Here is a 14,677-nt window from a genome sequence, read left to right as displayed (position 1 = left end):
CCCGGTCAAAGAGCGAATCACTTTCAAAATCCTCACCTTCACACATAAATGCCTCACTTTCTCTGCACCATCATACCTATCAGAGACTATTACCAAATCCGCCTCCACACGACCCACCAGGACACAATAAACCGACAAACTTCAAATCTCACGAATCAATAGGACTAAAGCTGGTGGCCTAAGCTTCCCATAAATTGCCGCCAAATCCTGGAACGCACTACCCATAGACATTAGAGCAGAAAACTCGATCCCTGCCTTCCGAAGAAAACTCAAAACCTTTTTTTCTGTACTCTAAATTGCAACTGTTTTATTTTAACTGTAACTTTAAATTGTCTGTAACAATAGCAACCATACTGTAAATTGCAACTGTTAATGTATCTGTAACTAAGATATGTCTGTCACAAACGCCACAATGCCCCAGGACTGTTGCACGCTCTACAAATCCTAATAAAATAAAATAAAATAAACCTGTTGTAACTGCCCCCACATGTTTAGCTGCCTACAACATAGGCACTGTCACTTTACAATGATTACTACTCCTTCCAATAGAACACCAAAACAAATGAGACCATTACAAACTTTATGCAGAAACTGTAATGGAACTACACAGAGTTTTCAAACAAATAAAATGCTGCTAATAGATGGGGTAAGCATGGTTTCCAATCTAATGTTAGCCTTCATTAACATCAGATTACAAGAGGTCCTGGTGGAAGATCTCTTTGGTGGAAAAAACATTATAGTTTTCAGAGATCTCCTTCAATTAACACCAGTTAAAGGTGAACTTATTTTTAAAACCTTAGGGCACAAACTATGCCATAAAACTCTTGGCAGCATAGGAAATGTCAACCTTTAGCAACATTTACAATACAGAGAATTAACTGAAAACACACGTCAGTCTGCAGACCTCACATACACCAACATTTTAAAAAGTATTAGAGTTGATGTACTATCTCAAGAAGCACAATCTAATTTGCTCCACTGACAAACTGGACGCACATGGTATGACACTACCCATGTATCAACAAGCCACAACAAGGCTAAATACCTTAGAAAACTCTATCTCTAACCATGCTGATTTGGAGAAATTATTATAATGAACTTTAAACTGTAGAGTAATGCTTAAACGTAATCTTGACGTGGACCAAGGACTAGTTAATGGAGCACTTGGTACAGTTGTTGGCTTTCAAACATACCCACGTGACAACAACATTCAGTTTGTCAATATTCTCTTTGACAAACTATCAGAAGTTAAAAGGATAGGACGCTCAAAAGCCTGCTTCCTTCTTTTCAAATACATGTATGTACACAGAGAACAATTTTCTCTAACACTAACATACGCAGTCACCATTCACAAATCACAAGGTCTTACCCTAGATAAAGCATTGATAGATATTGGAAGCACAGTGTTTAAAGAAGGCATAAGCTATGTAGCACTATCACTCTTACCTAAACTTGACAGACTATTTCTAATTAGCATTGATGCTGATATTCCTTGCATTGTAGAATACAGTAGACTGTGTTCACTCTACACCCCATCTAAAAACCTATCCTGTTCCTTAAAAAGCAAAACTTTGTAAAAGAAAACGACTTCATTCTCAAATTATGCAATTATTGACAACATTTACTTACACGGGACAGACCAATTGCGTTTGCAAATGTTAGTCCTTCATTGAAATGCAATCAACAATCCTGACAACACTTACAGTGTTTCTGGAATAAGGCAGGAATTGGACTACGGTGCTCAAATGGTCAAATTCACTATAAACACACAAGAAGATCCACAAGAATTTCTAATGTACTTACTTCACGTGATAGAAAACAGAAACATACCTATAAATGAACTCTTACAGATTTCATACATATGGAAACATACATGCACACTTTGTAGCCATGTCGTACAAGAAGAAGTTCCTAAAGAACGCTTTGTATATGTATCCATACCTAACTATGAATCTATTCCATTTCAGCAACTTGTACAAAATGCAAACCATAGCAGATTATGTACTACCTGCAAATGAAATAATTGCTCAACCTTACAAATACAGACACATAGTAAATATGTAATAGTAATGCTTTTAAGTTACAATGCAGAGGTACCAAAAACAACTGCAAGCTGACTGGATTCACACATGGTAAAGTATCACTTGGTAAGAAAACCTTCACAACAATAGGTATAATCTACCAAGCAGGAGCCACAACCAATGAAGGTCACTACACTGCATATATAAAAAAGAATTGTGGATGGATTGAATGTTATGATACTAGCATTACTCTAAAACCGAGATTACCAGAACATCTTGTAAACGCTTACTTAATATTCTTAAAACCAAAATTTAATAACTAATCTGTGTATGAACATAAACAAAACTTCAACTTCAAAACTATGAAAAGTTAGAATACACCAACAGGTATCTAACTGCCCCAGGATTATGCAACAAGCAAACAGATAAATGAATACCACTAAAATGAAACAAGAAATAAACAGTTAGAATACACCAACAGGTATTTAACTGCCCCAAGATTCTGCAACAAGCAAACAGATAAATGAATATCACTAAAATGAAACAAGAAATAAACAGTTAGAATACGCCAACAGGTATCTAACTGCCCCAAAAATCTGCAACAAGCCAACAGATAGATGAATACCACTAAAATGGAAAAAGAAATAAACAAATAGAATACACCAACTGCTATCTGATTGCAACAATACTACCACCACTTCCAAATCAAAAGCCATACACCTATTTAATTCCTCCTACTGAATCAATGAAAGAAATATATTGTACGACAACGTAGAAAGTTTTTTTTTTTTTAAATCTAGCATGGATTTTTTTCCCATAGATCCAATGATTTAATGAACAAACACAGGAACTGAGCAAATAGCACAGTACACTGGTTTCAACTATAGTACTTCTTAAGTACTAACTATGTAGGTTGACAAAATACAGAAATGTCTACTATGCAATGCAATGCTCATTATAAACTACCTACAATAACATGTGATTGTTTATTTTATCACAGTGACTGAAAATAAATGTTTGCTGTAACTACCCATGTCATGAAAAAACTGCATACACCGACAAAAAGTCAAACAGTAAGTATATAATGATTGGACTCACACACAACGCAGCATGACACACCCATTCAAGCAAACACCTGACCATAGACCACAATCCAAAATGTTGTCTTCCATGGGTATCTTATGCTGCAGTACTTGTTGCCAAACAAAACGATCTTGACTGCATGGCCTGGCAAAACTCTGCATACAGCCTCAACAAAGGAAACAGTAAGTATATAATGATTGGACTCACAAACACTACAACATAACACAGTCATGAAAATGAACAGCTCACCAATAAATACAACCCAAAATGCCTACAGTCTTCAATACCAACATTCTGAACACAATCAACAAACAAACACACATCATCTCACTATCCTATAAACACTATTACACTACTGCCAATCAGTACTCACATGTTTGAAAACATATCCCCTAAGCAGCCCACATACCGCAGTCAAAATGTTTGGTAGCATTGGTGTGTTATGCTGCTGTGGTTGTGCCCAGTGCCTAGAGTCTTGGGTGCATGGCCGTATAATACACCCATAGAAACAAACACCTACCGAATGACCACAACCCAAAAACATAACAAATCCACATCAAAACCTATCCACTTCAATTAACATTCTAAAATAATAATTACATCCGCCGCACAAACTCTTAAATGCATACCCTCTTCACCCCAATGCTCTACTGACGACACAAAACCAACATCATAGTAAAGTAAAATAGCTAGTAGTGCGCCCAGTGTTTAGTATGTCCACGGACAACCGCAGTGACTGCGGACACAGCGAACACATCACAGCATTCTCTGACCCAAACAAATACATCATTTGACACATCTCTTACTCCCCCACCCTCTCCAAGCACTCCTACACACCAACATACTCCCCAAAATAGGATTTATGCTCACTTCCACGCTGCGCTATCCGCGGATGTCCGTGGATCCAATATGGCGGGCGCATCGAAAGAATGTGATGCACCTTGCACTTGACCCCAACCAATCAGTGAACAGGTTGCATGTCCACGGACACGATGCAAGCCGATTCTCCAATCGGTGCCCTGTCGTCTGCAGAGCGAATAGGGAAGTGTGTCCGCGGAGCAGACATAGATATTGCTCATTTTTTGAGATCCACTTTTTGGTCCTTTTAAAAAAAGCTACTGGACAGATTTTCACCAAATTTACGAAAGCACGCTTTTGGGACAAAGGCGCCGCTCTAGTTGCAAAATTGGTGAAAATCCATCCAGCGGTTTGGCCTGTAGGCGTAAGCAAACATTTTTCTCCATTCATTCTATGGGAAAAAAAATAATTTTGGGACACCCCAATAACTTTGCCCCCCCTTGACCAAACTTTGCAAAATATTCAGAGTGGGCCATATACTTTTTTTTGCAAAGTCTGGTGAGTATTCGTCCAGGGGTGAGCAGAGTTATAAGCCGCCCAAAAAGTGCTCTTGCTATGGGTTTAGCAACTTAACCATAACTACATGGCCGCTACCGCAGGCCATGTAATACATATATATATATATATTCAGTAAAAACAACTCTGTTAAAGGGACGTTATGGTTAAGTTTTGCTACTAAAAACCTATGAAATTTAGTGAAAGAACTTTGTTAAAGGGACATTATGGTTCAAAGTAAAACCGAAAACCCCTGAAATTCAGCAGTTATGGTAAGATAAGCAACCATAACTCGCGCCACCGTGCACTGCTAACACTAACAGTTACAATTACAAAAACAATTACGCAACTAAGAAAAAACAAACAATCCCTGTAACAGCGCCTCGATGCCTGCGGGCTGTGTAAGCGCTTTATAAATGTTAAATAAAAAAAAAAAAAAAAAAAATAACACCCAGGACATCAAAGATGACATCACAAATCCTCCACTCCTTTAACATCAAAATTCTTTGCAACATGCCTGCATTGAACATACTGTTGTAAACCATGCACAAACATATCTCCAAGCACCAACACCCTGACTTTCTCCACTTCTGCCATCTTCACTACACACAGTCTCTTTCAATACAAATCCACAACCTCAATATCTGATTGGCTGATCCCTACAGTCTTCTTTCCATGCTGGATTTGCTGGAAAACCCCGGATGTAGCACGCCCTGTCCACGGACAGCCGTTAGTCTGCGGACCGTGTAACTCTTGGACAGCCCTTCTACCATTTCCACTTAACTCTTTGTGCCATTCCCTCATTGCATACAGCTAAGCAGTCACACAATACGGAGAAAGTCCTCAGAACACCCCCATTTTGTTTATTTTCGAACATTTCAGGACACCGCAAGTGTTCTTATAACACATGCAACTTGCCAGCGAACAATACGGACAACGTCCTCAGAACACCCCCATTTTCTTTATGTACGAACATTTCAGGACACCGCGAGTGTTTTTCTGGCTCACTCTTTTTTCTTTTGCTGACATATCTAGGCCACATGGTTTTCTTCAGTAACAGTCAGAAACTAAAAATTGTATTTTATTTGTAGACGTATCGTACAAGTAGGTTCTTATAGTAATTCCCTTAGAGTCCAGTCACATCATATGAAACATATACATAGGGGAAGACACAAGCTTTAAAGACAGCATTATTTTCATGCAAATAAATTATGATTTCTCTGTTTCAAAGCTGCTATTTACCCTATGTATATGTATATTGGTATGTGTTCTTGTCTCTTTGTGTTTGCTCCATAGCAATGCAATTATGTAATACATGGGTTTTATTAGCTACTTATTACATATTTCACAGTACACAAAAATCTATTAAGAAAACAATGATCATTTCATTATTCAACATATTAACATTACGAATATTATACCTTCATCTTGTACGCTGCACACAATGCTATGTTTCTGCATTAGTAGCTTAGTATACTAGATAGAACCCCATAATAGAATGGTATTTATATCAATGCATCGTTCAAAGCACTAATTAGGGTATGATATTTATTGCAATGATCCTTGACACTTTTTTCGCAACATTATAATAAGAATCCCTTGTACACATATTTCATGAAAAGTACATACACATGTGATGTCATCAGTGATGTCATCAATGACATTTGTGATGTCATCTTTGATGTCATGGGTGTTAGTCTTAGCAGTGCACGGTGGTCGCGCCAGTTATGGTTGCTTATCTTACCATAACTGGCGAATTTCAGGGGTTTTTCGGTTTTACTTGGAACCATAACGTCCCTTTAAGAAAGTTTTTTTCACTGAATTTCATAGGTTTTTAGCAGCGTAACTTAACCATAACGTCCCGTTAACAAAGTGTTTTTATTAGCACTCAAACAATATACAAAGATGGAGTGTAAAAAGAAATTTCTCAAAGATGGCTGTACACAGAATGTTGCAAACTAAGAATTTATGGTCGTTTACAGTGAAGGTCAGCTGCTTCCATTTTTTGCTTGCGTGCCGGAGAGGCCCACGACTCGCACTATAAGGTTCTATCGTTTTTTGACCTTGACAGACAGGGATCGTGCTAAAAGACTTCTTTTGAAGGAGTGTTGCAAAAACGTAAGACACGATAAGGATGAAATTTCTGACGAAACCACTTTTATATATTATATCACTATGAGAAAGATCATTGGCACAGACAGAGTCATATTTTGGGACTGCACTACGCTTAGACAATGGAAAATGGCAATATAATGTAAGTAACTCTTTAGATTATTTTATACCGGAATATAATAACAATAGCGTGGCGTTAAAGCCTGGTTAAGTTGTACTTGTTCGTTCAATGTGCGATAGTGTTTTCCACCGCGCACTATCACCGCCGAATTGGTCCCCTGTCGCTTAGAGGGCTCTGAAAAAGGCAGGGGACAGAGGGTGGGTTAATGGGAATAAGTTAACATACTCTGTTGCACTATCCTCGCTAGCAAATAGTTTTACGCCCTAATAAATAAAATGAATATTTTTAATGAAGATCGGCTGGTGAGCCTAATTTATGTTTTTTAAAACAGGTACGTCCTTCCGTATTGTCAATGTCACGATTTTCAGACCCTAGCCGATGGTTTCTTTAACTGCCAGGTGCAGCTCCATGTAAGCAACTTCATGACCCTCACCATTTTATGGGACAATCGCCAAGGACCAATATGCCCTTACGCAGTACTAGCGGCTAGAAGCAACATACCAACCATTATGGTGGCCTAATGCCTCGTTGTTGGAGCAGCCTTCCGATTATCAGTGCGACCATTTGCTTCTTTTATCATAAACCAACAGCCTGTGTACCGCAAAGGAACAGCGCGTGGCTCAAGATGAACTTTTGCGGATCGACAACAAAGACAAATGCAAATCGCTGAATATTCTCTAAACATTTGATGTCAAATAAATGTACTTTACGAACTGTACAATCTTGCTGTTTGCTTTTAAATCACAGTTTCATATTCCGAATTGTGGCGCGCTGTGTTGTGAGATGATTTGTGTTGTTTTCCGGGTTCTGTGTAAAGTCGTGTAGGACTGGAGACGACTGAGCGCGTTTGGCTACGCACCCTGTAACGTCACGGAGAGAGGCGGGGAATATGAATGATTTGATAATGTCAGGCTTAGGGGCGGGACATATGATTTAGTGTCGCAAAAGCAGGTCAGCCAGGTCGATGGCACAAGTGATAGGATTATCAGATAATGTCGGCGCACAGCAGCCTGATTTATCGGTTCTTTAGTGGACAAAAAGTCGGGTAAGGCCCATATGAAATTGTACTATCAGCGGACAGAAGGAGGGTTCTTAGAACACTTTCAACCTGACAATGAACAATACGAACAGCGTTCTCAGAACACCCCCATTTTGTTTAATTGCAAACGTTTCAGGACACCGCGAGTGTTCTTAGAACACATTCAACTTGCCAGAGTACAATACGGACAGCGTCCTCAGGACACACCCATTTTGTTTATGTACGAACATTTAAGGACACCGCGAGTGTTCTCAGCTCAGTTTTAGCTTGCTTGCGAACATAACGGACACATACTCTGTCCTCAGAACACCCCACCATTTAGTTTATTTACAAAATTTCAGAACAGCCGTGTTGTCCGCAGACAAATCGAACACAACAAAAGCATCTAGCACATAAAAAAACAGAACATTGAACCTATCTCATACTCCCCCACCCTCCCCAAACACTCTTACACACCAACACACGCCACTAAATACAATGTTTAATCCAAGTTTCACCGCGCTGTCCGCGGTCGACGGCGAATGCAAGATGGCGGGCGCCACAGAAAATCTGACGCGCTCCACGCCCCACGCCACCCAATCAGTGAACACGTCGCATGTCTGCAGACATCACGCAAGCCGCTCGGCCAATCGGGGCGCTGTCCACGGAGCAAACCGGGAAGTCCGTCCACGGAGCGAACAGAGATATCACACATTTTTTGCCTTACGTTTTGGTCATTTTAAAAAAAAACTACAGGACGGATTTACACCAAATTTACAAAAGCACGCTTTCGGGACCAAGCCCCCGCTCCTGCCGCAAATTTGGTGTAAATCCGTCCAGCGGTTTGGGCTGTAGGCATGCACAAAGTTTTTTCCCATTATGTCTATGGGAAAAAACACAAGTTTTGGGACCCCCCCTATAACTTTGCCCCCCCTGGACCAAACCTCTACAAACTTTGCAAAAAAATTTAGAGTGGGCCATATACTTGTTTGCAAAGTTTGGTGAGGATTCGTCCAGAGGGAGCGAAGTTATAAGCCATTATTGGATAGATGATGGTGGACAGGGAAGGACAAAGCAATGCACAACAATGCGTTTCATCCTGATGGGCATCATAAGATTGTTCAAATCTGAGTGTTTACTGTATTTTTACACCCTACTGGTTTTGAGTGCTTCTACCATATTTATCATCTAGTGCAGCACACCACTGTTGGGTCTGGGTTGGTATTGGCTGCCATGTTATGCATACATAATATATTCACCTGCAATTTGGCTTACAATTGCAGATGTTGATTATTATCAACACTGTGATTTTGCATGCATTTGGCAATTATATATTAAAAGAAAAGAACATTATTGTATGTATTTGTTCACATCCATGGACATGGTTCTGTAGCTAAATGAATATATATATATATATATATATATATATATATATATATATATATATATATATATATATATATATTTATATATATATATATATGTCGGAAAAGACTGTTTTCTCTGCAGTCCATGGAAAGCACTCCCCCATTCGAAAAATGTTACTCCAGGAAACCGGTGTTCTGTGTCCAAACAAATGTTCTTTATTAGTTAAAATTGCGCAGCATATGGCTCATAAAAATCCACTAACATTGTGGTCCTCCCAAAACATATGGCCCTTGCATAGCAAAAATGACGCGTTTTGCGGTTTCCTCACCGCTTGTTCACAACACGAATATATATATATATATATATATATAACATGGCCACGGTAGTGGCCATGTAGTTATGGTTATGTTGCTGTTTCCATAGGAAGAGCACTTTTTGGGCGGCTTATAACTTCGCTCTCCCTGGACGGATCCTCACCAAACTTTGCAAAAAAAGTAGTTGGGTCACTCTGAATTCCTTTGCAAAGTTTGGTGAGGATTTGTCCAGGGGGGGCAAAGTTATAGGGGGGGTCCCAAAACTTTTTTTTTCCCATAGACTGAATGGGAAAAAACTTTGCGCATGGCTACAGCCTGAACTGCTGGACGGATTTACACCAAATTTGCAGCAGGAGTGGCGGCCTGGTCCCAAAGGCGTGCTTTTGTAAATTTCGTGTAAATCTGTCCAGTCGTTTTTTTAAAAATCACTAAAATGTAAGGCAAAAAAATTAGTGATATCTGCGTTCGCTTCGCGGACGGACTTCCCTGTTCGCTCCGCGGACAGCACCCCGATTGGCCCATGGGCTTGCGTCATGTCCGCGGACATGCAACGTGTTCACTGATTGGATGGCGAGGGGCGTGGAGCGCGTCAGATTTTCTGTGGCGCCCGCCATCTTGTATTCGCAGTCGACCGCGTACAGCGCAGTGAAACATGGATAAAAAATTGTATTTAGTGCCGTGTGTTGGTGTGTAAGAGTGTTTGGGGAGGGTGGGGGAGTATGAGATAGGTTCAATGCTTTGTTTTTTTATGTGCCAGACGTTTTTGTTGCGTTCGATTTGTCCGCGGAGAACACGGCTGTTCTGACATTTTGTAAATAAACTAAATGGTGGGGTGTTTAGAGGACGGAGTATGTGTCATTTTTGTTCGCAAGGAAGGTAAAAATGAGCTATGAACACTCACGGTGTACTTAATTGTTCGTAAATACACAAATTGGGGGTGTCCTCAGGACGCTGTCCGTATTGTAATCTGTCTAGTTGAATGTGTTCTAAGAACACTCGCAGTGTCCCGAAATGGTTGCAATTACACAAAATGGGGGTGCTCTGAGAACGTTGTTTGTATTGTTCGTTGTCAGGGTGAAAGTGTTTTAAGAGCACTCCTTTTGTCCGCTAATAGTACAATTTCCTAGGGGCGTCAACCGACTTTTTGTCCACTAAAGAAACGATAAATCCGGCTGGTGTGCGTCGACATTATGTGATAATCCTATGACTGGCGCTATTGACCTGGCTGACTTGCTTTTGCGACACTAAATCATATCTCCCGCCACTAAGCCTGATATTATCAAAGCATTCATATTCCCCGCCTCTCTCCGTGACGTTACAGGGTGCGTAATGAAACGCGCCCAGTCGTCTCCAGTACTATGCGACTTTACACAGAACCCGGAAGACAACACACATTATGTCACAACACAGCGCGCCACAATTCAGAATATGAAACTGTGATTTAAAAGCAAAGAGCAAGATTGTAAATGTTGTAAAGTACATTTATTTGACATCAAATGTTTAGAGAATATTCAGCAATTTGCATTTGTCTTTGTTGTCGATCCGCAAAAGTTCATGTTGAGACATGCGATGTTCCTTTGCGGTACAGAGAGTGTTAGATCAGGTTACAACTCAGTGCGCCACAATTCGGAATATGAAACTGTGGTTTAAAAGTAAACAGCAGGATTGTACATTTGGTAAAGTACATTTATTTCACATGAAATGTTTAGTGAATATTCAGCGATTTGCTATTGTCTCTGCTGTCGATCAGCAAAAGTTTATTTGGAGCCGCGCGTTGTTCCTTTGCGGTAGATAGGCTGTTGGTTTATGATAAAAGCAGTAAATGGTCTCTCTGATAATCGGAAGGTTGCTCCAACAACGAGCCATTAGACAACCCTATTGGTTGGTATGTTGTTTGTAGCCGCTAGTACTGCGTAAGGGCATATTGGTCCTTGGCGATTGTCCCATAAAATGGTGAGGGTCATGAAGTTGCATATTTGGACTTGCACCTGGCAGTTGAAGACCCCATCCGCTGGAGTCTGTAAATCGTGACATAGACAAAACGGGGCCACGTACCTGTTTTAAAAAACATAAATTAGTCTCACCAGCCGATCTTCATTAAAAATCATCATTTTATTTATTAGGGCGTGAAACTATTTGCTATCGAAGATAGTGCAACAGAGTATGTTAATAATAAAATAATAATATTTTCCCATTCATATAGCGCTAAGAACTGTGAGGTGTCTAAGCGGTGCTTATTAATAACCACGGTGTGTGGTGCTCATTTATCGACCACGGAAGGATGAAAGGCTGAGTTTGGGCTTACCGGGATTCCAACTTGCGTTAGCAAGCTGTGCACGGATGTCAAAGTGAGCGCTGTACTCGCTGTGCCACTCGACAGGCTACAGTAAAGTGGCACAGCGAGTAGAGCGCTTGACCGCCTATAAACCGGTTAAATTATTTCTATTAACCCACTCTGTGTCGTCGGCCTTTTTCAGAGCCCTCTAAACGACAGGGGATCAATTCGGCGGTGATAGTAGGCGGTAGAAAACATTATGCCACTTTCAACTAACAAGTTCAACTTCAGCGGTCTTTAATGCTACGCTATTGTAATTATATTTGGTATAAAGTAATGTAAAGGGTTACTTACAGTACAATTGCAATTTCCATTGTCTACGAGTGGTGCAGTCCGAAAATACGACTCCGCGTGTGCCAACAATCTTTCGCATAGTGATATAATATGTAAAAGTGGTTTCGTTTCAGAAATGTCATCTTTATCTTCTCTTACATTTTAGCAACACTCCTTCAAGAGAAGTCTTTCATCACAATCTCTGTCTGTCAAGGTCAAAACACAATACAACCTTATAGTCTGCTTCGTGAGCCTCTCCGGGGCCCGAGAAAAAAATGAAGCAGCTGACCTTCACTGTGAACGAGCATAAATTCTTACTTTGCAACATTCTGTGTAAAGCCATCTGTAGAAGTTGGTTTTTGCACGCCATGTTTGTATATTGTTTGCGTGATATTAAAAAAAGTTTGTTTAAAGGACGTTATGGTTCTAAGTACAGCCGAAAGACCCCTGAAAATAGCCAGTTATGGTAAACTATGAAAAATAACTCGCGCCAACACCATGCACTGCTAAGACTAACACCCCGGACATCAAAGATGACATCGCAAATGTCATTGATGAAATCACTGATGACATCACATGTGTATGTACTTTTCATGGAATTTGTGAACTAGGGATTTTCATTATAATGTTCCGAAAAAAGTGTCAAGGATATTGCAATAAATATCATACCGTTATTAGTGCTTTGAACGATGCATTTATATCAATAAATAGCATTGTATTATGGGATTCTATGTAGTATACTGAGCTGCTAATGGAGAAAGATAGCATTGTGTGCAGAGTACAAGATAAAAGTATAATATTTGTAATGTTAATGTGTAGAATAATGAAATGATAATTGTCCTGAAATGTTGGAAAATTCACAAAATGGGGGTGTTCTGAGGACGTTATTCGTATTGTGTGATTGCTTAGCTGTATGCAATGAGGGAATGGTACAGAGAGACACCGCGGCTGTTCGTGGATAGGGCGTGGTAAATCCGGGTTTTTCCAGGAAATCCAACATGGAAAGAAGACTGTATGGATCAGCCAATCAGATGTCGAGGTTGTGGATTTGTGTTGAAAGAGACTGTGTGTGGTGAAGATGGCAGAAGTGGAGAAAGTCAGGGTGTTGGTGCTCGGAGATATGTTTGTGCATGGTTTACAGCAGTACGCTGAATGCAGGCATGTTGCAAAGAACTTTGATGTCAAAGGAGTGGAGGTGGTGTGGAGCACTGTGCCTGATTGCAATGTACAGGGAATTGTACAAGTTTGTGCGGATATGGCCACGATGAACAGTCCGCATGTGGTAGTTTTGCACTATGGTGCTTTCCATTTGGGCAATGTCAGTGCCCCTACTTTGTTGGCTGATTTGGAACGCTTGGTTCAAGCCGTAGTGAAGATCCTTCCAAATGCGAAAGTAATTTTTTCTGGATTACTACCTAGGGCAATATGGGACAATAGTTCAGTTTTTTGTCCTCAGCAAAACATTGCTAGGTGTGTCATCAACCGAGGCATGTGTGCCTTCATGCTTAGAGCTGGTATGTTCTTCTGTAACAATGAAAATATTGATGCCAGTAATGCTGTTAATTTTAAAGAAGATAGCATTTCTTTATCTTTTACCGGAAATGCCTTTTTATTTTGGAATGTAAGGGTTGCTTTGGAGAAGGTTATGTGAAGATTTTAGGAGTAAAGTAAAAAAAAAAACAAGAAAAAAAATATAAAATAACAGGTGTCTGTCAAGCATCTGTAAAAAAAAAAAAAAGCTCTTTTTAGAGCCAACTTCAAAGGGGAAATGGGCACACTATTTAAATTTACATTCACCACGCTCAGATTTTCGATGTGTCCGCGGACATGGCGGTAGTCCGCGGACATGAAAACCACTACGAGGGGGTTAGTATGTTCTATGTTACATGTCAGGGATATTATGGTTAAGTTGTGTTACTAAAAACCTATGAAATTCAGTGAAAAAACTTTGTTAAAGGGACGTTATGGTCATAACTGATGACATCACATGGCTGGCTCTCCCTTTTTATCCTTTACTGACATATCGAAGCCACATAGTTTTCTACAGTAACAGTCAGGAAGTAAACATTGAAAAGGTACTATATTTGTAGACTTGGGTTCCTGTCACATCATATATGAAACATGTACGTAGCGGAAGATACAGGCTTGAAAGAGAGGAATCCTTTCTGTGCATGAAGATAATCCTTATGGTATCAGCACTTTGTCATAGTTTTATTTTTATTACTCTACCTTCCCTCTATATGCTCATATTTGTATACATTATAGTCACTCTCCATAGAGTGAATGGGAAAAAAATGTTGCTCGCGTCTACAGCCCAAACCGCTGGACGGATTTCCACCAAATTTGGACCAGGAGCAGCGGTTTGGTCCCGAAAGCGTGCTTTTGCAAATTTGGTGAAAATTCATCCAGTAGTTTTTTTTTTAAATGACCAAAAAGTAGGTAAAAAAAAAATAGTTATATCTGTGTTCGGTTTGCGGATACACTTCCCTGTTCGCTCCGCGGAAAGTGTCCTGATTGGCCAATCGTCTTGCGTGATGTTCGCGGACATGCAAAGTGTTCGCTGATTGGACGGCGTGGAGTGTGAAGCGTGTCAGATTTTTCGGTAGCGCCCGCCATATTGGATTCGCGGACGTCCCCGGACAGCGCGGTGAAACTTTGTTCAAAATGTGTATTTTGTAG

Source organism: Ambystoma mexicanum, chromosome 12 (genome assembly GCF_040938575.1).
Source record: "Ambystoma mexicanum isolate Mex_15411 chromosome 12, UKY_AmexF1_1, whole genome shotgun sequence".
Taxonomy (NCBI): Eukaryota; Metazoa; Chordata; class Amphibia; order Caudata; family Ambystomatidae; genus Ambystoma; species Ambystoma mexicanum.
This window is presented reverse-complemented; position numbering follows the sequence as displayed.